Here is a 26202-nt window from a genome sequence, read left to right as displayed (position 1 = left end):
CGTACTTCTGCTCTGAGAACTTCAGCTGACGGGTGGGCATCCTTGACACCCATGAGATGTCAAGCTGAAATGTTATTTGGCAGGAGGAGCCAGGTCTACGTTGGACATCTCACGAGTTTCTGGGATTTAAGGTTTAGATTCCCTTTCAGGAACAGTTGAAGTTGGCTAATGCCAAAAAAAATAATTAAAAACAAAGGCTCAGAAACCAGCACAGTCTCCACTTTTTGACAGATTAGGATTCTGGCTGTCCACAGCACAGCAAAGCCATCAGACCGACGTCTCAAGATGGAGAAAGAAATGCCCTTTGTTGTCGAACAATTATTCTGAAGCTTGCCTGGTGTCCACTGGGTGCCCTTCATCTTCAGAAAAAAAAAGAAAAAGAGCTTCTGCCGTGCACACGGATATATAAAAGGATCCATCAGCAAACCGAACAGCAGCTTCAAATGTTTCATCAAGGAATATGAAATCTCATCACAGCTGGATTACCCAGAAGCTTCAAAGTCCTTTAAGGTCAAAACCCAGCTAAATTGTACAGAGCAGCGTGAAACAAGGGCACCGAGGCTTCCTCTGGAGGCACGGAGGGGCGGCTTGTTTCGAGTGCTGCCTTCAACATGGGCCTGCCACGCTTTTGTTCATGCAGGCAGTTCCTACCAGCGTTTTCTAGCCGTGCTTTTTCCCCCCCAGGTCTTTTTGCACCACCAAAATTAAGGTGAGGGAATTTTCCGGTGAGCAGAAGTAAGGTTATAAAAGTCCTCTGCTGCAGGACGAAGCAGCATTTGGCTGTAATTCTTTGTTTGATATGACCCTGAAAACAGTGGTGGTGGCAGCCAGCAGGGTTTGCTGGCCATGCCATTACTGGGGTGGCCCTGAACCAAAAGCAAACTCAGATCCAGTCCCTGCCACCAGCCACAACGGATCTCCTGGCTGCCAGATCTCTGCTTGCTGGTTTGGGGGTCTGCATGTTTATTCCTGGGGAAAAAGCAGCCCTTGAAATCGGATCGGTGCCTGATGCAGGTTTTGTGGTCCACAGAGGAGGCCAAAGGCTGAAGGAGATGATGGATGACAGGCAGCTGGGATTCACTCAAGGAAGTGCTGCTGGTGCCAGATGTTGGGGAGATTTTTCCTCCTTTTTCAGTCCCCTGCTGGCACATACTCCTGGCTCACCTGCAGCGGAGCTCATTCCTGCTCTTGGGAGACGTGATTGTCTGCCTGCGCTTGTAAAGCCCAAAGCTTCTCCTTTCATATAAAAAAAAATTAATGTCTTGCATCTGCCTTGATGGGATGCAAATTATTAAAAATTAACATCTTGCATCTGCCTTGATGGGATGCAAATTGTTTGAATCAGTGTGCAAACTGTGCTCATACCTGTGCTGAAGCATCTCGTGCAGCATCAGAGCCATGGATCTGCAGAGTCAGGAGTTGGGAAGTGGCAGAGGTGAGACCATGGGGTGGCCAGGGCTGACAGCAGCATTTCGTGATAGGTATCTGTGTTGCCTTTTCTATGGGATTTTCCCTATCCCTCAGTATCATCCCTCTACACATTTTGGGTCTCTCTCCAAAAAATACCCCTTTAAAAGAGATTCAGAAGCTTTCCTGCAAGCAGGCACTGGTGTGGAAAAGCATGGAAAAGGAGCTGCAGCAGGCGAGATCCCAGTTATGGCATGGGGAAAGGACATCGAGCCTTAAAAGCCGGAGTGACCGGAGGAAGGAGGATGGCCAGGAGCTGCAGGAGAGGAGGATGAAGGAGAACCCAGCAGTGAGACTTGGGACAAGTGCCCTGAAACATGTGTTGCATTCATTTTCTCCAGAAGTGTTTGACTTGAATTTAGATTTGAGATCTGTGTTTGCTCGTTACTGACAGACTGATGAATGCCAAATCAGTTCATTGCTTTTGGAGTGTTTTTTTTTAAAATCTTGTCCCATTATCTGGGGTTGCTCAGATCCTCTTCATTCCCAGTTGCCTTTTCTGGCTATAATTGGGCTCGGGCAAGTTCGGTACTAAATGAAGTGTTGATAACGAGAAGTATTGTTCATCTTTCCAAAGATAGTTGAAGACTTTTTTTCTTTCTCTCTTGCTCGTGGCGTGCTGAAGGCTGCTCAGCAGTAATTGTTCCGAGCTCTATGCATTCAGATGCGTTTCATCATTGTCAGTGTCTATGGACTGGATGTACCCTCGCTGCTGGAGCACAGGATCTGCAGGAATTTGCCTGCAGAGCTGAAGTTTTTCTGTCTCGGTTCCTTAGGGCTGGTACTGAGGCTTGGCGAGAGGTCAGTGGAAGGATAACAAAATGACCTTAATACCTTTGAGAAGTTAACTACCGTGTTTAGCTCAATAAGGCAGAAAGGAAATTACTTTCCCTTCCTAAAAACGTCCCCTCTCCTGCTGAAGGAATGGAGGAGATCTGCATTTATCAAGCAGCTGAGATCAACAGGAAAATGTTCCCGAGTTCCTGCTGTGCTTTTAATAGAAGATGGAGGCAGTGCCCTGAAGTTTTTCCTTACCCAAACAAAATGTTTGGTAACCCTTGTTAATCTATCCTGGCAGGGCCAGAGACACCTAGCAGCAGGAAATGTCACCAGAGCCAGCTGCTAAAAAAAAATAAAATTATATCATTTGTGTTCCCACGGGAGAATTCAGGGAGGGAAGCTGCAGTGGAAATGAAGAGGACGAGTGGGGAGTCAAGTGAGGGCTGTGCTTAGTCTTTAAGGAGGTGAAAACTTTCTCATGGAAAAAGAAAACACATTTCCCCTCCCAAATGTGCGCAGTTAATAAAAAGGATATGCCACGAAGAGGGTATGGCAGTAGAGTTACAGACCTGCCCTCCTGCAAAATCGTATCTTGGAGGGAATATAGGAAGAAAACCAGGAGGGTAAGAAGGAAATGGTGAGCGGTGCGTTGTACCTTTGCAAAGGGTGAATAATTTTGTGAATGATTTTATGCTGCTCATCACCGTGAGCAGATTTAAGAGCATTGCCTTTCATACAGCACAGATTCCAGTCTGAATGTGATCCTGTGAAGGTACCAGGGTAAATATACGCAGCCCTTGTACCACTGGGTGCCTGCTGAATGTGAAAACATCACTATGTGGGTTTTTTTTTCTGCGGCACGCGCAGCTGAACCTCTGATTTTGCAAGAGCAATTTCAGTGTTTCCCGTGTCTAAATCAATTTTTAATGCTACCAGGCCTGGTGCTCCAACGTTGTGTCTTTATCCTAAATAGCCTGCCCCCACATCTTGTCAGTTTAAAGCACAGCAGCTTTGCCCAACCAGTCCTCGAGGGCTTTCTGTCTCTACACGGAGCCATTTCATTCCTGTATCTGTTTGAAAGTGTGTGAGGGCTTTCAAGATAAAATGCAGTTGTCTCCTTTTCACTCCTCTATGGTAGTCATAGTAAATGCCTTTGTTTCCAGGCGTAGCTGAAGCGCTACAATTCCATTTGAAAATCCCATTAATCTCCAGCACCCAATGATAACATTAACAAAAAAAATAGTAGCCTAGATGGTTCCTCTTCCACGGGCTTCCTATTATTCAGCGTACACCTACAGACCTGTCGGAGTGGGGCTTCCTAAGTACTTCAGAGAGAAATGGAATAAAATTTCCCAGGCTGAAGCTCGCCAGGATGTACCTTTTCCACTCCTTCTAAATCATCTCCTACGGATGGATGCTGCACTCGCTCGTGGCAGGAGGGTTGGAGCGCTGCGGTTCGCCTGTACCAGGCCTCCAGCCATGACCAGCGGTGCCCACATCTCACCTCCTGCTCCCCGTAACTCAATATTTGGGCAAATTCCCTTGGATGCATTGCTTGTGGCAGCCAAGGAGATGTTACGAGACCTTAAACACGAGCCAAAGTTTTCATCCTGTGTGCTGCCAACGCACGGCGTTGTGGAGGAGCTCAGATCACGCACGTTAAAAGAGAAATACTCTCCAGTAGAAGTGATTTGGAAACAAACTAAGGTTCTTCGTCCAAACCGGCCCCGTATTTATCTCCAAATTCTTCAGATCGCACAAAAGGAAAGAGCTGGCTAACGATATATTCCACAGATTTGCAGCCATTAGGAATTCAGAAGGGTCTTGGGGAAAATTTGAACTTCAGCAAGAAGAGATTGGAACTGGGAACAAATTTAGCCATAAAGCTTGGGGCCGCATGGTCTCATTATCTTTTTTTCAGATGAACTGATGTTCACCGTTCTGTGGAGGTTTAACTCTCTTTGTCTTCAGCTTGAGCTCTTTCTTAGCTATATTAATCTCATCTTTCCATCAGAATAGATTTTTTTTAGATATTGTTAAGCATATTCTGCCCTGGTTGGAAGACTTAGAGAGCTGCAAGCTCTCTCTTGTTGCTCTTTAGATATATAATTCCCCAAAGATAAAGTAGTATTAGGAACAGTCCCCAGTTTTCTCTTGAAAGTAATTTCTGATTTCCATATTAATCAAAAATAGCTTTACCTTCGTACTGCCCTAATCCTAGTAACAACAAGGAAAGAAGATTACATTCTGGAGATGTCAGAAAAGCAATTAAAATTTGCACACGAGACTTGGGGGGGGGGGGGAGGGAGATCACCTCTGCACTTCTGTGAGCCGAACGGGGAAATACCCTGACCTCGAAGTGTTTGTTTCCCATCGGCCTTTCCTTTTGAAGCACGCGATGGAAAAGTCTTTAATATTCAGCGATCAAAATGCTGCCATTCGGGTAGAAGCAGAGGGTTACGTGCGCTGAGCAGAGACATTTTGGGGAGGGTGAGGACCGGCCGTGAAGGGCGTTGGATTTGCAGAGCGAGGTGAGTGGCAATGGCCAGCTCTGTCCCCAACAGAAATCCATCGATCCCAGTAATGAGCTAAGAAAATGGATTTTGGAGACCAAGGTGAGGCTGCAGCTGCTGACCCGCAGTGGTGTTGCCAGCTGGTGATGCACACATTTGCATGGCTGGATGGCGAGGGGCGCATTTTGGAGGTGTTGAGCAGCCAGGATTTGGAAGTTTGGGGCACGGGCGGGATACGGACAGCATCGTGGTGCTCCCCAGAGAACCCACGCGGTGGGAGAGCTCTCAAGGGGGAGCTACTGGGACTTCACCTGGTCCTCCGTAGGTGCCCCCCGGACAGGGATGCTTGGGGCACTCTGGGGACAAGGGACAGGTCGGAAAGGTTTATTTACACATAAGTCTTATGTCCATATACACTCCGAGGTTAACTTAGCCACGATAATGGTTTAGACGCCACGATAATGGTTTTAGCCATGATAATGGTCTCCTTCTGGGGAGAAGGAAAAGCAACGACAGAGCCGTGGAAGCCCTGTGGAAGCTGTGAGTGGAGCACGTAGGTGTGTGTTACTGCAACATGGACTTTGTGTATGGGATGGGGACTATCTTTGTCCTTGGTCATCAACAGAGAGAAGCTTCCTGCAGCTAGTCACATGTCTTATATTATCCAGTTTTTCAGCTTACTGGAGATTATACACCGATCTCCCATACCTCGTGTAGTACACGACATGACAAGGCGCTGCAGATATTGCTTGGTAATTACTGAACTCGTTGAATTATTTTAGTGAACGTGTGTAAGTAGCCTCTGGGCTGTAACATCCCATACCCAGTAATTCTCTTCGTGATACGTTTCTGCTGCTCAGCAGAGCCACTGAGAGACTGACTGGTTGCTCCCACCTGGCTAATCACCTTGCACCAGTCCAAAGCATCGCTGCCAAACCTTTCTGTTGGATCCCAACAGCAATTTCCTTTGAAAGAACAAAGCATATTTCGTCAAATGAATTTCTCCAGCAACTTGTGTTGGCCTGGTGAGTTCCCTCCACACCTGCAGACCCTTTTTTATCACTTTCCCTGTGCACAACTGGTTCAGTAATGTTTTTGGTGATGAAAAGCATCCGATTTCTGCCTGCCCCATCCCAGTGGTACCTGAATGATGCTCCTGGGGTTGGAGAGGCTGTACCGTGCTGTTTTGGGACTGCCAGGTCCTGGTCTTGCCTCTTGCTGGTCATTCCCTGCTACAGAGGGGCTGTACCCAGGCACATGATGTTTTTGAGCAGGTTCAGCTCTATACACAGTGCCTTGCAGCTCACGTTTTTCTTGCCCTAAACACGTGAAAGGCAGCTTGTTCTGGAGGAAGACTCGCTTTCTAAAGGAGCTTCATCCTCGAGGTTAGTTGAAATAAAAATCTCCTTCTGCACAAGATGCTCTGCTATACAACTTTGCTTCCTGTCTGGAGTCATTCAAAGCATCTTAATGCTTTTCGTGTGACTGCTGGAGCCCCTTGGAGATCTACTGTAGATTAAAACTCTTAAGGTGTTATGCATTAGTTTATTTTATTTAGGGAGAAAATCTGCAGAAGGAGATGATGGTATCCGTGCATTTTTTACTGTATGTTGGCAGGAGGTTGCGTAGGGGAGAAGTTAAAACTGACTCAACGAGAGCTGTGACAGTGACAAACTGGACTCAGGTCATTTCTTCTTAGTTTTGGCACTGCAACACCTGCTTAGAGTAGATGCTCTTCTTTCCCCAGAATAACTTCGGATCCCCTGCGTTGCAGGTCATGCTGGACGTGCAGGTCTCTCCGTTCAAAGGCTGAGGTGTAACAACATTGCTGAAAACTGTGGAGAACAGTAGGACAATTTGTACGTGAGTTTGTGGTCTTACAGCTCCTCAAGACTTCTGAGCAGCCAAAGCCCAGGCAGCCCCATCCTGCCGCCCCTGGGCAGAATTGCTGGCGTTGCTCCAAGGACACCAGCCTGGCTCCCACTGTCTCCAGAGAAGGAGACCCCACAACCTCCCTGGGCAGCCTGTCCCAGTGCTCCGTCACCCTCACCGGGAAGAAGTTCTTTCGCATGTTGGTGCGGACCTTCCTGGGCTCCATTTTGTGGCCATTGCCCCTTGTCCTGTCCCCACAAACCACTGAAAAGAGGTTGGCCATGTCCCTCTGTCTCCCACGCTTAAGATATTTGTAAACATTGCTAAGATCCCCTCTCGGTCTTCTCCAGGCTGAACAGACCCAGGTCTCTCAGCCTCTCCTCACAGGGGAGATGCTCCAGGCCCTGTATCATCTTTATTGGACTCTTTCCAGGAGACCCCTGTCTTTTTTGTACCAGAGAGCTGTACCGGCTTGAGCTCCAGAAGGCGTGCGGCTGGGCAGAGAGCGGGGTTATCGAGAGCCACGGCACGGCTCCTGCAAACAGCCGCTGAGTTCTGGATCTCAGAGCTTTGCTCAGTGCCTTAATATCTCCTTTTGCTTTACTTTGGGGTGAAAGCTAGAGTTTGACTCATCGGTGATGAGGGGAGGCAGGGGATGTGTATTTTAGAGTTTCACCTAGAAAATGAAGCTATTACTCACCTGTGACTTTCCCTACCACTGCTTGCCGCAAGGAGGTATTGCGAGGTGATGACTCGGTATAAATTAATTGTAACGCATCGATTTTGCACTTGTAAATCTGCACAAGTTCATTAGTATCGAACCAGACTGCGTGAGCACTGGCTGACCAGGTACCCGGTGGTTATATGACCGATCTGCAGCCTGCAGAATCCAAAAGCAGGGGGTCGTGAGCACGTCTGAGGTGTCCCTGAGCACCGAGAACAGCCCTGGTGCGACCCACAGAGGTGCCGTGATGTTGGCCAACGGACCCAGGATTGCCACTTGCTCCTGTCTAGAAGCAGCAGCAAAACCTCTTAAGAGAGTTTCACAAGCACAGAATCACAGAATCACAGAATTGTAGGGGTTGGAAGGGACCTCAAGAGGTCAGAAGGGACCTCAAGAGGTCAGGAACCTCAAGAGATCAGAAGGGACCTCAAGAGGTCAGAAAGAACCTCAAGAGATCAATTTGATAGTATCAAATTCCTGTAGGAACCCCGATTGATAAGTTCTTTAGCGTATGATGCACGTGGAAGCTCTTCGTCAGAGCCCTTCACCATCACACAAATGCACGCAGGCAGGCCCATGGGCGATGGTGGGTCGTGTGTTTTGTTTCACTTGATGCTGCTAAAAACTCTTCCTCATTTCTGGTGACATTTAACGTAACGAAGAAGTGTCCCCTTGGGTTTGGAGGAGCAGCCTCTGCAAACATGGACTTTTTTTTTATTGACTTAATTCATTTGATAAATAGGAGGCTACCTTCAGCTTTGCTGATGAAAAGAATACAAATTCAAAATACCATTCAGGTAGTCAGTCCCCTAAAAGCTCTGCTGCGAAATTAGCCACTGGTTTGTATAATTATGGTTAAAAAAATATTCCAGGGGAAATAATGTAGCATGAGGGTATTTTTAATATCCATTTTGCAACCATGTAAAAAAAAAGCTTCCCTTATAAAGGAACTAGCTTGGTGCATATTTGTAATTTTATAGGTGTATATTAAGTGAGTATCTCACATCTTATAAAGTTGAAGTTAAAATTAAATGGTTAACAGGTTCTTGCGGTGTCCCATATGGAGCATCAATACCCCATTGATCTCTGCCTTTTCCTCTACACCGAGCTCTGCTTTGGCCGTCTCTTGCCTAGGATAAGGTGCTCTCAAGAGGCATGCTGCCTCCCCCAGCCTGCTGGCCCCTTCCAGTCTCTGCTGCTCATCCCTCTGAAAATCCACCCTGTAAGGAACGGATCCAGCCCAGCGGAAGGTCATCCTGCACAGCCAGTCCCTCCTGCAGCCTGTGTTGGGTATCATTGGTCCCGTTGGGGTCTCATCTTTTGCAGACCCTCGTACCTTGTCCCAGCTCCCCCCCCCCCAGGAGCCTCACTGCATGGTGCTCTTTCAGCCCCACTCCTCTGCTCCGTCCTTGTCACTGCAAGCCCTGCAAACCCATTTCTTTTGGCAACGCAGCTTGGCTCCTGCAGTCTGGGCCCCTAGGTCCAAAATCTTGCATCACAGCGACCCCGTAGAAACCAGGAGCCAGCCTTGTGCTTTTCTGAAGGATGCAAACCTGTACAGACGTTGGAGAGATGAGGAAGGATCCTTACTGTTTTATATCCCCGAGGCTTTACAATAATTTTACTGCATTCTTTGCATATAGCTTTTAAAAGGACCGTCGCCAATAAAATATATGCGGTGTGTTCTTGCCCTGCTCAGAAGCAGAGCGGGGTTTTGCAGATGATGGGAGGTGGAGTGGGAGGCAGGAGCTCAGCCACAGGAGGATTTTAGGGGGCCTGAGGAGCAAGCAGCAGGATTGCCAGCCTTCTGCGAGGGACTCTGTGCTGTGCTGGCGATGCTGATGCTGAAAAACCGTGCCAGGTTAAATACACACTCGTCACATTTCAGCTATTTTTTGTTCCAAACGCAGGCAGCCTCAGCCGGCACGTCATTTCTCAGCTGCTGCCACTGACATCCGTGCACAGAGCAGGAGCCTTCCGCGAGTTTCGGCTCCTCCATCACCTTGACTTCACACGGCCCCTCTCGAAGGCCACGCAGAGCTTTACAAATTTACAAAAGCAATGTAGAAAGGGGAACAAATTCCTTAAAAATGTGGGCATTGAGGCTGCGTGCTCAGTGGTTTTGCAGCACTCCCTGGCTTGCAGCACCGGCGAGGGACCCGTCCATCACCCAAACCCACAGTCCGGGATGGTCCCACTGGGACCGAGGAGTGGGCGTGTATGAAAGCAGCGGTGTGTCTGACTTGCCATAGAAAAGAGACCCGTTGCACAGAGTATTCTGCAGTAGTTGTAGGAAAAAATCTGTAATTATGCAGAGTTATTGCTATTTTTCCAGTTTCAAGTGCCTCAAATTAGCTCTTCTCGAGTAGATTCTGGTGTGATGAATTCGAGGCAGCTTGCGACTGTTGGCTTTTCTTGTAGCAATATTTAACAGCGTCTGAGAGATTCCTCTGGACAGCTCTTTCCTCTCCTTCTCCTCGTTTAAACCCTGGGGTTCTGCTGCTAAAACCGAGGCGTGCAGCTATTCTGAGCCCCTAACTGGTGGCCTTCCTTTTCCTGAGCTCATGGATTTGCTCAGCAGCTCCCGGAGCAGGAGGAGGCTGATGCAAAATGTCTGATCTTTATTTTGCACGACACAACGCCTTTCGCTGCTCCAACTTCTGGGGGAATTTTCTTTTTTCCCCTTCCCGTTTCCGTCTGAGCCCATCGCTGTAATTTGCTATTCCTGGAGGGAGCTGGTGACTTTTTTCGCAGTTTCCCAGACGTGCTGGCGGAAGGGTTATTTTTAAGGCAGCCTCACTACCTGCGGCACGATGACTCAGTACGGGTTTGCATAGTCCCCAGCATTTGTGCAGAGAAGTCAGCCTCTGGATTTAATTCCTGAGGGGATAGTTAGGAACGCAGCCTAAAATCCCCAAATCCTTTAAGGCTGCTGAAACAAAGTCACCAAATCTTCCCTAAATACAATGCGACCGTCTGCCATCCTAAAATTACGGGGCATAGAGAAATGGGAAACTTTTATTGGCTTTGGTGTGCTGGACCCGTACACGCCGCTGGGTGAAACATGAAAAAATAGGCTTCCTTCGGGGAACAGTCAGCTCCAGACACGTGTGATAAAGGGGGAAATAAGCTATGCCTAATTAAGTCTGGACTCTGAGGACTGCTTTTGGTCATTTGGGAGTCAGGATTGTATGTCACAGAAATGTGAACAGCATCGATACTTTGGCACAATTCGGGCTTGCTGAAGCCTTGCCATTGCGTGCTGCACTTGTGGGCCCCTCCCAGCTCGGGATATTCTGTGATCCTGTGGTCCCGTGATCCCGTAATTCTGTGATTCTGTGATCCTGTGATTCTACAATTCTTTGAATCTTTGATTGATCCGATGCTGGATTTCCAGTTGGAGCTGCTGGGCTCGTGGCGTCGTGAACACGCAACTACCACCTCTGCAGTGCTCACACGTATCTCATGTATTTTAGGAGAGTTTGCTGTGTATCTAACATTATAAATATTTCAAGATGTGTTACTAAAATCCCTCCTGTTCTTCCACGTGGACAGGCGGACCTTATTTCAAAAAGCCAGAGCTTTTTGTAGTCTGCTGCTGCGCTGGTTGGGCGTGATGATGGAGGGTATGCTGCTCTTCTCCTCCATGGCTCTACGATTGCCGTCCATCCAAGATTTGCCAAGTTTCCTCTTTTTTCCACCTAAAATACTGCCCCTGGATGATACCATGCGAGCCTTGGGATTTTTCAAACAAGCCCGATTGCTTCCCCGTGTCGAAAACGAGCAAAAGAGGAGCTGCCACAGATTTATCTCATCTGCTTGAGCAAACAAGAGAATGCACCTCAACCATAAAATGTAATCTCCTTAATTAGCTGTAATTGGTTTTCCAAGTTGGACTGTGATAGAAATCATTGTTTTATGGCAAGCAAATGAAAACCGGGCTTTGCTGAAACATCCCTGGGCTGTCACCCCTCAGCTGTGGTTTTTAATAAGTTTGTAGTTTCTTCTGGGCAGAAGCCTGCTTGTAGGAAATAAAATATTTACAAGATGGGGCGAGGGATTTTTGTTTGCTTTTTCTGTTTCTTGTAAAGCTTTTTTGAAGAGTGGCTCTGCTGGAGCAGCTGGTGCAAAAACGTAAATCTAATTAAAACGTTTGCTGAAATGGGTTTCCGTTTTAGGAGAGGGATTATAGGCAGGAGCATGGTTTTATACATTTCTTTAGGAAGTAATGGGATTGAAAAATTCATTTTGTGAAACAAGAGGGGTAGATCCTGCAAAACCACGCCATCTCTGTGCCGTTGTTTATCCTGCCTCACTGTCAGGGGCTGTTCTGGGCTGCTGGTGGCTTTTTGGGGGCTCCAGGACATGGTCCTTGGCCTTGGATAATAGAGAATTGGGGATAAGTGGCCTTTGTGGCATCACCATATTTCTCCTGTCTTGGAGAGAACTTTTGCACTTCCTAGCTGGTGAAATCAAGCTTCATTTTTGCTAGAGCCTTTTTTTTTTTTAAACACAGAGGTGGAGTTTTGCCAGTTCAAATATTGCGTATCCTCAGCTTCGCCCAAGCACAATTTAAATCTAATCTCCTGGCCCAAATACGTGTGAGAGACCCATTAAGCCTTTTAACACCCAAAACCTGGTTTTGTTAATATTCCGTGTGTGCTCCATCTGCTGCTCTGTTTGTCGAAAGCTGATGTATTTGGGAGCAATTCTCTCGGTTGGTCTACATCCAAAATGTCCAAAATACCATATGGACATTTTAAAGTGAATTAGCATTGAAAAATTAAACATCTAACTTAAGGGTGCTGTGAACCCTAAACCTGGGGCCTTCCTGAGTTTCACTCAAGCTCGGCATGTTCTTGCAATCTTAAAATATTTTAGCTTTTATCGGGGTAACCGTAGTGAGGGAACATTTCCAGTGGGTATGGCAGCAGGCTGATGGCGTCAAGCGTCCCCGCAGTCTGAGGATGTGCCTGGTCGCTGTCACCTGGGTGTTTTTGCTGAATTTTCTACTGGAATGGCTTTGGGAGAAAGTACTTGCACCCTTGTTAGTGCTCCTGGATCTCCGTGCCTTGATGGTGCTGCTCGGCACTGCGAGAGTGGCGTCTGCGCACAGAGCCGGGCACGTCCTTTGGCCACAGAGAACTGGCCTTTTTGGGTAATAATCTGTTTCCGTAACATTATAATTGCCTATTACTAGAATTAATTGAAATAGCAGGTTCGGTGTCCCCAAAGGTCTCGTGTAAGGGTGTAAATCCAGACTAGCTGCAGTGGAGTCAGGAGGGAGATGCCAGTGTCAGAGGAGAGTGTGGGCTGCAGAAAGCCGTGCGAGGAAGCGCGAGGCTGCTCTTGCATTAGGAGAGGCTCGATTACGGGGCAGCTCTTGTGGTGTTCATCCCTGCGTCGTGCCCTGAGGATGCCCAGGGGACACAGAAGCCGCTGGGGGGCTGGGGCTGGGCAGCACGCCCAGAATACTGCTTATAAGGTAGGTCCCACACCAGCAAATTAAATTAAAGCATCTCGAGGAAGAAGAACTAAAAGTAATGCATGGGCAGGGTAAGGAGCTTTCTGCCATTGCTCCTCTTTGCTGCAGATCCTGGAAGGTTACCGATGATGGAGCAAAGCCTGGCGGATGCTCCTTCTGCTTCTGGGCAGGAGTTACTCGGCGTTCAGTTCTGCCGATGGACGAGACGGCAGTCCCACGGCATTTGCAGGTGTTTGCAGCCATGCATCCTCCTGCGCAACTCGCTGCAGAAAATATTCAAACTGCATGTTGGAAAATTGCATTTCTGTAAGAAAACTGCGTCCTGTAACGCTTCGAGGGCTGGGGAGCAAAGCAGGGGGGCAGTCCTGTGCCAAACAGCCTGGGCAGGGTTGAGGTTGTCCTCTGCTCGCTCTCCGTTCCCGGGCGGCTCGCGGCGAGCTGGCTCCTCTCAGCTCGTCGGCGTCCCTGGCTGTGAACTGGGGCACCCCCTGCTTTCTCCAGTCTTTTAAATCATTTCTTCACACTGCACATTTGCGGGGACAGACCTGTTTCTGACACGTCTGCAGGTATCCAGCGCGCGAGAGGCCCCTTCCAGATGCTGCTGTCATAGAAACCAGGAGTATTTTGGACCCAGCTGCAGTAAACACCGAAGGGGCAGGTCAGAACAAAGGAGCGGCGGCAGGAATGTCACACGAGCATGAATTTCCATCAGGTGCACATGGAAACCTGTTCCCTTCTCACTGCCGGCAGCGCAGAGGTGTCACGTACACTGCACCTGGAACAAAATGCCAAGACCCCAGATTCATTTTTTTCCCCTCGGTGCTGCGGCGTAGAAGCGTCAGCGGCAAGGGAGGTGAGCGGAGCTGAGACGGGTGCGTTGGAAATCGGCCAGATGGACAACTGCAGTTTGGAAAACACAAAGGGCTGTTTTCTGAGCAGTTATTAGAGATACCCAGTCGGTAACCTATAACTTGAGGGCATGGAGAGCGTCGGCTTGCTCTCAGCCAGAGAGATGTGCCTGGCTGCATTTACATTACAAACTACTCCAGAAAGAGCCTACCAGAAATCCTCCTTTCCACCCCATCCAGAGTTGCCATAGAAACTCTGCTGCCTGCCTGCCAGAGCAGAAGGGGACCGGGAGCTCCTGCTTAAGAAAGCTCGGCTCTCCTGCCCTGCCTGGGATCGCAGGGAGACGGGGAATGAATTATTGAGCCGCATTTGCACTTCTGTAGCGCCGCGTGCGGAACCGGAGTGGCTTGCGGGCGGTAGTGGGCTGAGAGCAGAGGAGGGATGTCTCGGGGGGCAGCTCTCTGCATCCCCCCAGAAGGATGCTCTCCTTACCTCGGCGAGGGAAGGATCGCAAGGAGGATCCAGTGCTTAAAATTCACCGCTGTGGAGCCTTCTCTGCGTCAGCCCCTTGCTAAACCTCCACGTGGAAAAGCAGAAGTGGATCATCACGTCCCCGTCTTTCTCTTGTGCATCTCCCCAGATCTCAGTTTACTGCAGCTTTTTTCCCTCCCAGCATCTGTCTGCCCTGTTGGTCTCTGCATGGCTGCGAGCCGCCCAACTGCAAGACAGGGTCTGGGAAACAGCGTCCCTAGCCTGGGACAGGGGACAGCACGAAGGGACAGAGTGGGATGCCTTAGGAAGGACAGATGGGCTCTTTCCCCTCAGACAAAGAAATACATATTCAGTATTGAGCACGTTAAGTAATTATTCCATTAAAGATACATGAATCGAGCTCGCTCCAGCTCGCTGTCCCTGGACCACGTTGTATCTGTAAGCCAGCGAGAGCAAAAGGCTCCTTCTGCTGGTGATGTAAGCAGATTTGACTCTGAATACACATGGGAAGCCGAGTTTTTCAGAAAGAAAAGGCAACCCAGTCGCTTTTCTGACCGTAACCTGACTTAAATTTGTCAGGCTGGATTTGTTCGACTGCCGTCTCCGAAGCTCTGCTGTGGCAGCCCATCACCTGCCATGCACTCACACTGACCTTCCAAATGTTACAGCAGCCCTGGAAAATGTTTTCCACAATATTCAGGAAAAGACAGATGAAGAAGCCTCCGGACAGGATGAAAAACGAGCTTCTTATAGTCACTGTCAGCAGGAAGAGGAGCAGTTCCTCCCTTTCCGTCTTTAAATCTAAGATATTGGCTGAGTTAAGGGCCTGATGCAGTTGTTATGCTTCACCCTCATTACTCTTCAGAAAAGCAAAATGTACTCCGTCGAAGTAATGATTTTTATAGCAGAGTAAGGAGGCAAGAAGTAGGCCAGCCTTGGGGCAGTGCGTGCCAGTGCCTCACAAACCTGCTGCAGCTCTCCAAGCACCGCAGGAGGGAGGCTGCGTTTCCAAAGGGGTCAGCGAGGACCCTCTGCAAGGATTTGCAAAGAAACTAAATGTTATGGAAGGAGGGGGAAAGGCCTTTCCAGGATAAGAGATGTATTAAATGATAAAAAGAGGGGGTGGGAGTAAATAGCAGGCTTTTCTGGTGCAGGGGGCTGAGCTCTCCATTCCCTCTCAGGAGCAGGGTCCTGGACAAGCCAGCGCTATGGAAATGCCAACTCGGTGCTCAGCACCTGTCCAGAAAGGCACATACCACATGGAAGGATGAAACCAGGAAAGGAGCTGAGGAGCAGGGTGCCAGTACAGCTCTGGGCTCGGGGCAGGTCTTTCCCCCAGCTCAGAAAGGTGGGAGAGGGTCAGAGAAGGACAACGAGGCCACCTGGGGGTCTGGGAGGGCTTCCAGGCAAGGAGCAACGGAGCAGCCTGAACAGCCTCAGCCTAAGAAAGCCATGATTATGAGAGGTGAGTAGAGTCATGGGTGACATGGTTGATAAAAATAAGTCACTCTGCACATCTGTACTGCAAGAACTAGGAGGCATCACATGAAGGAGCGTGACTGCAACAAACCAGAGAGGCAGCTTCTTCAACAGCTAGTTGGGCTGTGCAGATCCAAGGCTGAAAGCTTACATAATTCAAGGGAAGACTTGACAAGACCATGGAAGAAAAGTCCACTGAGAGATAAATAAATAATAAATAATAATAAATAGATGCAGTGGAAACCTTATCTGTCACGGGAACTCCCCAAGCTGGCAAATGAGTGGAGTTGGGAAGTGCATTGGAGGGAATCATAAGCATTTTATCTTTCTTAATCTCCTCCCCAGGCATCCTAGGCATAGTTTTGGCTACTGTCAAGGGCAGGATACTGGTTGAGAGAGACCTTTAATTTCCTGTACAGCTGCTCATGCGTGTTGCGTCCCGATCTCTACAGCCTGTGCCTCGCATGAGTAGGAATTTACTGTGCCTTGGGACAGGGCATGTGTTGCCCTCCATTTGCTTTTTGTGGTATTTTGGCAGAGAGGTTAGGGGGTGCTGGGCATCAGGTAAGCCACCGGTTTGGGAATTTGGGACCTCAGGTCCTGACCCAAATTCTGGTACAGACACTTGATGCAGAAAATGCCTCCATTTGTGTGGGCCTTCATGGTCATATCTAGAAAAAGGTGCTATTTGCCTCTTACACCCCCAAATTTAGCTTTATGCTTTTCACCTTGGCCACTAAACCATGACACTCTATTGGTAGCATCCTCCCTACAGCAGCTCGCCTGTGGCCGATTGCATCCCGAGGCAGCAGCGCTGCAGGCTGGGGCTGGGCACAACCTGGCCCATGGCAGCATGAAGAAGCCTTAGCTCCGACAGCTCTGGCCTCGTTAGTCTTCCCAGCTTGGCTCTGGACAGGCAAATTGGGGGTTCCCCATCGCTTCCTGGCATTTGCACAGGCTTACAGCAAGCTGGTTGTCACCATGCCTGGGATTCCTTTGAGGATTTTATTCCTCTGGTCATATCTTAGGGGGAATAGGAGGAATAGAAGGGCTCCGAAGCTGGGGAAGGGCCTGGGACACAAGTCCTGTGAGGAGCGGCTGAGGGACCTGGGGGGGGTTTGGGCTGGAGAAGAGGAGGCTCAGGGCAGACCTTATTGCTCTCTGCAACTGCCTGAAAGGAAGGGGTGGGGAGCTGGGGGTCGGCCTCTTCTCACAGGTAACCACTGATAGGACCAGAGGGAACAGCCTCAAGTTGTGCCAGGGGAGGTTCAGGTTGGAAATGAGGAGACATTTCTCCTCAGCAAGAGCGGTCAGGCATTGGGACGGGTTGCCCAGGGAGGTGGTGGGGGTCACTGTCCCTGGGGGTGTTCAAGGCAAGGTTGGACGTGGTGCTTGGGGACATGGTTTGGTGGGTGACAGTGGTGGTAGGGGGACAGTTGGACCAGGTGATCTTGGAGGTCTTTATAACTTACATGAGTCCTTCCAGCCTGAAGTGTCCCTGGGGAACATTATCGGATAAGGCACAACCAACGCTGGCTCTCCTGACACGAGGCCTGGGCTGTGGGGCCTGGGACACAGCCGTATGGGGTCAGACTAAAGGGCTCTCATCCAGCATCCTGCCCCTGACAGTGGCCATTATGGTTTGGGGTTTAAAAACCCACTGTAATGTCTTTGTTATGGAGGGCTCACACTTTCTTTGGAGCAACAAACATTTGTATTTTATCCTTAGTGGCTGTTCGTATCTTGCCTTGGATTAGTCAGAGAATGAAGTAAATAATGGCAGGGAGCATTAATATTGCCTGACCTAAGCAGTTTTCTACAACTTCTTTTCCACAGAGACTTGTCTAAACACAGGGGGGCTGTGACACATATCTCTTGCCCAGGAGTTACAGAGATTGACAGTCTGTCAAGTTCTGTCGCTGTGCTTTATTTATAGGATGTGACTTAAATACTCAAACTTTCTTGCTAATATTTTCAGACAGTTGCTGCCGGTTTTCAAGATGAGTTTTCCTCATGCAAATGCTTCCTGAACCCAGGCGGCTGCAGTGAGGCCTGGGAGGTTTCTGGATGTCGCTTTATCTTTTGGTCATGGGTGGGATGCAAAACCGAGGGGAATGGTCATAAAAAGAAAATATTTTTTATATATTTTTATTAAAAAGAAAATATTTTTATGACTATGTTTTATGGTCATAAAAAGAAAATATTTTTGCCAGATTCATGTAGTTTTTCCTTTTTTTTTTTTTTTTTCCTTGCATGGGGATGTCAGGTTCATACTGCAGGCTGCAGAACTACACTTGTGCTACCTGTGATGCCTGCAGAGCATCTACCCAGGCGGTCTCCAAGTGCTGTGCTTACTACATAAGAAAAACTCCTTCAGAGAACTTGCACACAGGTCACCACCATCCTTTGGGTCACATTATTAGACAAGCTGTGTAATAAAAAACGTGGGGCTGGGCGAGCGGCTCCTGCTGGGGCAGGGGGCGAGCAGCGGCACCCAGGGGTACCCCCAGCATCAGCCAGCCTGTGGGGCTGCAATTTGTCCTTTGAAGGCTCCATTTTTTTCCAAGAACCTTCTGCCTGTGGTTCCCCCACATCGCTACCTCTCTGCCGGTGGCAGAGACGTGGCTGTCCTACAGCTCATCACCAGGTCCCCCATTAGCATGAAAGCACAACACAAATGCACAAGGGCAACCCTTGAGCAGCAGTTATAATAAATTACCCCACTGAAATGTAGCATTTAATTAAAGTTCTTTAATTTTCATAGGATCAGATGGCATCACCGACAGCCTCAGCAGTAATGAGGATGCGATGCGGTTCTCCAGCTCTGTGATAATGCATCCCATACAGAATTTCACATGGTTTGTGATCACTGGTCTGTACTGATAGCAGTGTTTTAAACCAGGAACCACCACCAGAAATCCTGCCAGTGCATTGACATTCCCCATGACGAGTGGCTCTGCATGGCCATGGATAGCAAGCAAGAAATAAGTGATGCTCGTATAAAAAAAAAGGATGTATCAGCTGGAAATAGAACAGAAAAAAAAGGTCTGCAGGAAAGTGAGCAGGTCATCAAATGCTAGAGATAATCTTTTTTAAAACGGTTGCCGTGCCTGGCAAATGTATGTTCGTTTGACTGCTCTGCTCCTGGTCTGATGAGGCTTGAAACAGTAATAAGGGGGTGGCACTTTTTCACGGGAATGAATGTATTTATTATCCTCAGAGACTTGAGAAATGCTGGATTCTCAACCATCCATTAACTTGCTCTTCAGAACGGTTCCACCCTTGCTTTCAGCTTTTCCTCTATTTTTACATCCAGTTAGCACGAGTGGGCTGGAGTAGTTCCACGGCAGAGCGCTGAGTGATGGGGCAGCGGGAGGAACGGGGGAAGCTCCGCGCCGTGCAAAACATGCCCAGGGCTCTCTGCTGTGATGCTCGTCCTTCACCGTGCCCGACATTTGGGTAGAGCTTGCCCCAGAAACTCGTGCAATCACTCTGCTTCTGCGGGTTTAGGGAAGGAGACGGTTGTGCTGTCCTTCTGATTGTGTGTTGTCAAAAAGGGCATCCCCTAGATTCGTGTCATTGAATAGGTTAGGTGTAAAAGGGAGTAGAAATTGGTTTAGTGGGGCTTCAGCTCTGCCCTCCTAAGGTGGGGACTGCATTTGGATGTAGCTTTGATTTGGAAAACCCTGTAAATCATGGAATGTACATTTTGAGCTACGGTACAGCACATTTGCCTTTCAAAATGCAAGAGGCCAAATTGAGCTCGGGGGTAAGTGAAATCTAATGGATGAGACACGTCTTGATGTTTTAGTGTTGAGTTTGACCCGAGTTCCAGCTGAAGGACGGTAACATCTTAAAACACACTGCCAGTCTCACACGCAGCCATTTGGTCATCTCTGTAGCATCCTAAGAACCCCGAGCCACTTGTGACAAAGGGCTCTCTGCCAGGAAATCGGGGACTGAGCTGTGCCAGGGCTGCTGCACACCTGGTGCCTTAGGTGAGCTAAATCCTGAGCAATCATCCCTGTGTTTCAAATGGTTCCCATCAAGCAGGGGAACCGTGTAAGAAGCAGGTACAGCTCGGAAATCACCTCCCTGCCTGCCATTGCCCCAGGGACATCGCAGAAGGCAGGAGGGTGGGCAGCCCAGCACGAGTTCCGCGGAGAGGAACGGCGTCCTTCCAGGCAGGGGCAGCTCACGGAACGGGAGAACAAAGTTTGTTTAAACCTCTGCTGCACGTCGCTGCCAAAACACCCTAGCTCTTCATCTCTGGAGGCTTAGTTTCCAACACAGGATTAGTTCCCAGATGTCCTTACTGGATCTTTTCTCCCAATCATCGCATAATTGGGCGCATTCTTTCTGCTGTCATTGCTACCGGCAATCAGCGCTTAAGAGCGTTGCTGCAAGTCTGCCGGAGGATTTGGCGGAGCTGCGTCGGGAAGCCGCCGTGGTGTCTGCTCTCTAATTTCTTGACTCCGTGGTAATTTCTCAAGTACCAAATTTACATGTTCATTGCACAAAACACGACTTCTTGCAGGGATAAACTCCCCGTCAGGCTGAAGAGAATGGATTTACAGCAGCGTGAAGATGTGAAGCCGCTCACGTTTCAGCAGAAGGCTACTCGTATATAATATTTCTGAAGAGGTTCTGAGGTCTAGGCCATAAAGAATGAGACACGATGGGTGGACTTAAAATATCAACGTATTTTACAGGTGGAAATATTTTGCCTTAATATGGCTGACCTGAAGAGGTGGTCATAAAGACAAAATGTTCCTGGACCTATTGCAGTTTAAATGCAATCACTCAGCGGGAACAAGTTGGCAGAAAGTGTTTAGGGTTTTAAAAGGGAGAGGTAATATAATGGCCCCTGAATTTATCTGTCTCGGAACAGTGAATTACACATTACAGACAGTTTTGCGTGGCTGCCTGGGTTTTTAGTCCCTTGAATGTTGGTCATTAATTGGCTCTTGAGATAGTGCAGCGAGTGTCTGAACGGCAGCTTGCCGGGATCCTTGGTGACAGTGGTTCGATGGGTCAAAGCGCGGTTTTATACAGTGCCTTGTCCTGTGCCCAGATAAGGGGCTTTGTTATCTGTCCCTGTAAAAATCCTGGCGATACAGCTGCCATTAGGAGCGTATCGCTGCTTGAGGATCCCTAGGAAGAGGGGCGAAGGGGAATATTTTGTCTTGTAAATTAATTTGGGCTGCTTGTAGCAATTTAAGCCATAATCAGATAATGGCCAACAGAATCTATTCTCGAGAAATTAAATGGCACATTTTGGAAATCAGCGTTGTAAGTGACAATTAATTCAGCCGATCATCAGTGGAAGGCTGAAACAAGGACCTGGCTCTCCGGGCTCCCTAGCTGAAGAGAAGCAAACTACGTTTCCTTTCTTTTCCAAGAGTACGTGAGTACATCTTGTGGAGAGCTGGCACTAGTATGGCTGGTACGTTATTTGGGTGCTCCCAACAGTTTGGCTTCTGATCTGCAGCTGCAGGCTGACCTGTACGCTGCATGGCACTGAGGTGGGTGCACCGCAGGGGTGCTGCTGGCAGATGCCAAACCCTGGCTGCACAGGCGAGATTTGGGCTGCTCAAAAACCACCCAGGTCCAGTTAAAAATGACTTTGGTACGAGACAGCCAGACCTGCTCAGCATAACAGGCTCTGATCATCTTAGTGGTTCCTTTTTTAATTAGCCTGAAGTGTTTGCTCTGCTCCAGTTTTTAATGTCTGTGGCAGCTGAGCTTGCCCCCACCTTTGGTTGTAGTGTTTTAATATTGATTAATAATATATTTGTTTTAATACTAATTAATTAATATGCAATATTCTTCAGTATTTTGATCGTGTTGCGTGATTTTCCTCCTGTAACTTGTGTGTCCTCATCAAGGCTAGACGGAGCCACCAGGGCTGGGACCAGCGGGACGCCAGGGTCCCTTCCACCCTCATGCACAGCAGGTGACACGGTTAGAAGTGTCAGTGAGATGCCATTTGGTAGGGACGAGGGGAAATGTGACCAAAAGTGGCCAAATCCCCGCTCGCTGCCACCTGAAGCCTGCAGAGGCAGCCTCGCAGCCTGGCTGAGGTGCTGGTTAACCTCAGGCAGAGCTCCTCCATTAAGTGGTGTCATATCCCATGCCGATGCTGCCTGTAACTCTTTAATCCTTCCCACCCTGCCACCATCACACAGGTTTGCCTTTCCTCCTTCGCCTGCTGCCATCTCTGCTCTCTCCTCTTCTCTCTCCCCAGCAGCCCATCCCTTTGGCCGTACTGATGTGCACTACTGACGTGCGCAACTGCAGCGGTCGCGGGGGAACCGCTGCCAGTAGGGGATAAACCATCCCAGAAGGCTGCCAGGATGGAAAGAGCTGTCCTAAAACCCCCTCCAAACACGTCTTGTAGCGTGCAGAAGTGGCCTGCGGTGAGCTCGTGTCTCTGGTTGCAAGCACATCTGTCTTGCGTGTAGGCAGCGAAACACAGAGCTGGAAATAAATACGAGCGGACTGCTTTGCTAGGACTGTTCTCAGTGTAATCACAAAGGGGCCTGGGCTAAACAAAGCTGTTGCTTAAAAACATTTGCAGGTTCTGCGAGCCACACTTTTCTAATTTATTCCCTGAACTCCTTTCCGAGCACGTTTCCTGAAGGTGTGCGCCTTAAAAAGGGAGAGGATAGCTCGGGCTTGCAGCCTCAAAGCCGTGAATCAAAAGCGGCGTTGCACCGAAGAGGACAGAGCAGAGCTGGAAATAATCTTACAGAAACATTTAGAAATACATGAAAAATTAAAGGCGGCTTTAAAAAGCGTTCTTGTTGCAGCCCTTCGCTCTGCACAGCCGGTTATTGCATCGTAATTTTTACACTAGTTCAGCCGGTGCTGCTCAGCGCCGTAGTGCTGCATGTTCTCCTCGGGGAGAACATTAAATGAGCGCTGGGTTTCCTGCTCCTATTGATTGTGCAGTTGATATTAAATTAAAATAAAGCAAGGAAACAACTTTTGATTTCTTCTTTGAGGAATCTAATAAATTCTGTTCAATATGTTTTCATCCAATTTTCTTCGCTTCTGCATTGCTGCTGTGATGGGGCCCCAAGCCCAAGCAGAGCTGGGGTCCCATCACATGCAGATCTGTACCAGTATGAAACAAAGGATATTTTCTGTCCCTGACCTTTTCGTATCTCCAGCTGCTGCCTCTGGCAGGAATCCCGTGAAGATCATCAACACCAAGCCAGCGGTTTCCCCCTCTGTGCTGCTGTTTTTGCAGATTGAAGGTGACGAGACGAGGCAGACGTGGCAGGGTCACCAGCAGGGACAGGGGCTTAGGGTGGCCGCGGGGCAATCAGAGCAGGATGCGGCCACTTCTGCATCGCCACCGCTCCCGAACCCCGGTCACTGGAGCCGGGCTTCGTCGTGGGAGCTGCAGCTGTGGCTTTCCTGAGGATGTTGGCTTGTGGTTGCTTTGGGGATGAAGAGGAGCCAACAAACATAAATCGTGACGGCTCGAAAAGCAGTAGGCAAATACGGGATAAAAATGTCCCGTGTATTTTTAAACCTAGCGATTTTTGAGCTCCGGGAGCTCGCAAGCACGCTTCCCCTTGCCCAAATTGCCACAGTTGTGCTATTTTCTTATATTTTGGTATGTCCAAGAAAAGGAGCAAATCACACTCATTTCCCTACCCTCATTATGGAAAGGAGAGGTGTTGTGCTGGAGGTGAGCATGCGGCAAAGGTTTTGGGGTAAGAGTGGAAGGCAGAGTAGAGCTGAGCCTGCTGCAGCTTTTCACATGTGAACCTCTTAAAGCTCCCTCAGTAGAAATGGCATTTATCTGAGGTGAAATTATTCTGAAAATGCCCATAACTTTCTTTCAAAACAAAGAAAATAAGCAAGAGGCAGCCCTGCTGAGCAGAAGTTAAACCCCAAAGAGAGAAAGGAGACGTGTAAATACACGGTTGTCTCCGTCTGCCCGAAATAACCATGCGGTCTTTGAATAATTGGCTGTATGGAAAAGATTACCCAAAGCCACAGCTTTCCTGTGCAGGCCCCTCCCCAGGCCCCTGAAGGAACATGGTCTGATTTATTTCAGGCTGGTTTTGCACGTATAAACCTAATGTTGAACATGTTGGTTCGTGGGTTCCTCCTGTGCGATTCGGGACCTATTTTGGGGATAAACTGTCAAGAAAAGAGTAAAGGGATTGGTTCCCCATGCAGCCATTGCTCATCATCCACGTACCATCCACAAACTACGAGTGAGGCACTTCTGAGATGTGTGGGGAGGCAAAACCCAGTGGCTGGGGTCTCCAGCAGCCGCCGGGACGTGGGGCTGGGCGAGCGGCTCCGCGGGGCCCTGCTGGGGCAGGGGGTGAGCAGCGGCACCCAGGGGTGCCCCCAGCATCAGCCAGGCCGTGGGGCTGCAAATGGCTGTTGTGCAGAAATGCAGTTGAGGGAACCATATGGAAAATACGCCTGGTCAGGAGGCAAAGAAGGACTGCTGAGGTCGGGCTGGCCACAGGAGGACCCTGGAGCAGTGAGCACAATGCAGAAAGCAGTGGTTATCCTCCAAGGAAGCAGAGGGCGGGCAGGGATATTTCTGATTTAATATCTTCATCATTAATGCTCTGCTTGCAATCACTGGATCTGCAAATAACTTTCCGAGGAGCTTCCTGATTGCTAAAAGGCTGTATATTCCCGAGTATGTTGACAACGTAGTTTTATGTAGTCTAAAAAAAAAAAAATCTGTTGCACTGCTGCTTATCCAGCATTAACCACAGCAATTTTTAATTAACCTGATTTAGAAGCCAAATATATCACTGATGAAAATGAGAGGGTAGAACACACAGTCATTTATTCCAGTACAGTGGTCATGATTGTTGAATTAGATTTATTTAAATGAACTTCAAAATTTTGCTGCAGTAGTCGGCTGCGTGCCGGGTGCCGGGTTTGGAAACCTGCGTCTGGTCGCGTAACAGCGCGCTGGGGGCATGGGAGGGGGGGAGAGATTGCGGCGTGTTTGTCTTGCTGTTGGGGAAGAGGGAGGAAAGATCCTTTCTGGCTTGTATTTAATAAAGCAAAAAAGATGGGGTGTGAATTGCTTGCTAATTACTTCTTCCCAGTCTTTGCTGGCAACCAACAGCCAGTGGAAGGATGTTGGAGGTTCATGTTGTCTGCTGTCAAACTGGTGCTGCCTAGGAAATAGAATAAAATAGAAGAGAAGGGAAAAGGAAGAGAGAAGAGAAGAGAAGAGAAGAGAAGAGAAGAGAAGAGAAGAGAAGAGAAGAGAAGAGAAGAGAAGAGAAGAGAAGAGAAGAGAAGAGAAGAGAAGAGAAGAGAGAGAAGAGAAGAGAAGAGAAGAGAAGAGAAGAGAAGAGAAGAGAAGAGAAGAGAAGAGAAAACAACGCAAAGGCAAACTCTCCAGCAGGGCCTGGAGATACCCATGTCCTGTTGGGTCTGTTAGAGGGATTTACACACATAGGAAGGGATGGAGTTATTTGAGTGTTACCATTTTCGGTCTGTAAAACTTCCAGCAAGGGGAAGTCATACTATGAACAAGAGCAAGGTCGAGCAGATTGAGGTACAGAGATTGTCCTCTGTGGGTTTTGTGGAAGGCAAGAACTTCTGGTGAATGAGTCTGATGGACTCTGTGTGGGTGCACATAAGGACTGTTCCGTTTTTGCCTTGCTATGCCAGTTGTCTTTGACAGCAGCGGGTGCAGTCTTCTCCATAACGTCTTGTTTTCCCTTGGCTTTGCCAATTTGGCCAATTCTGCCTACTTCCTCCGGTGCAGCGTGCCCGCACTGTGCAGTGGTTTCCTACCCAACTGTTTCATTCCAGCTGCCCAAGCCTGCACGTAGCTGCCTGATTTCCCCTGAACTCCCTATGACCGATCCGACTGAAGATGATGGAAACTGAAGATGCTCTGTAACCTTCTCCAAAGTGCCCATTAAAACCTCACGGTGGCTTCAAAGGGTATGCGCTGCCGTGCGTGTTCCTTCCAGGTGGCTTGGCAGGTAATCGGCTCCCTCCCCAGGATGGCAGCTGTGCAGTGAGGAGTGAATATAAGGGCTGGCATGTTTTCATGCTATGTCCTTACCTTCCCTGTAGCAAGAAGCTCTGCCTAATGGAAGCACCAGGCACTCGGGTGGCTGCTGAGCTCTGCAGTCTGGATGGAAAGTGCTGGCTGCTCTCCGTGGAGAGCGCTCAGCGTTCCTTGGCACCGGGCTGTGGAGGAGTTACAGAATCATTTCCCAGCTTAGGTTTGCTTTTTAACATTTTTAACACCAGGAATTATTCCCTTCCTGCCATTTAGGGTTAGCTAAACCTGCGATGCCAAGGTTAAAGTTATGGTACGTGACACATCAAGCTACTACGGCTGCAAGCAGCCAAGGAAAACTTTTCAGCTACAGCTGTGCCTCTGGTTTTTGCAGCTGAATTCTGCATTCAGAGTGTGTGTTTTCTTGGTAGCTTTCTTCAGAGCTCATTGAATGTGCCCGTGACCTGCATTCTGGTTATTGTCCTCATTTTCTAGGGAAATAAAGGTTACATGTTGATGATAT

The 26202-nt window shown here is 48.7% G+C and overlaps 1 protein-coding gene across 6 annotated transcripts in view; it reads left to right on the top strand.

Annotated features, from left to right (window-relative positions):
- Positions 1–26202, top strand: part of FAM168A (family with sequence similarity 168 member A) — a 175994-nt gene that overhangs the window by 131150 nt on the left and 18642 nt on the right. The window lies entirely within an intron of this gene.

This window comes from Cygnus olor, chromosome 1, assembly GCF_009769625.2.
Source record: "Cygnus olor isolate bCygOlo1 chromosome 1, bCygOlo1.pri.v2, whole genome shotgun sequence".
Lineage (NCBI taxonomy): Eukaryota > Metazoa > Chordata > Aves > Anseriformes > Anatidae > Cygnus > Cygnus olor.
This window is presented reverse-complemented; position numbering and strand designations above follow the sequence as displayed.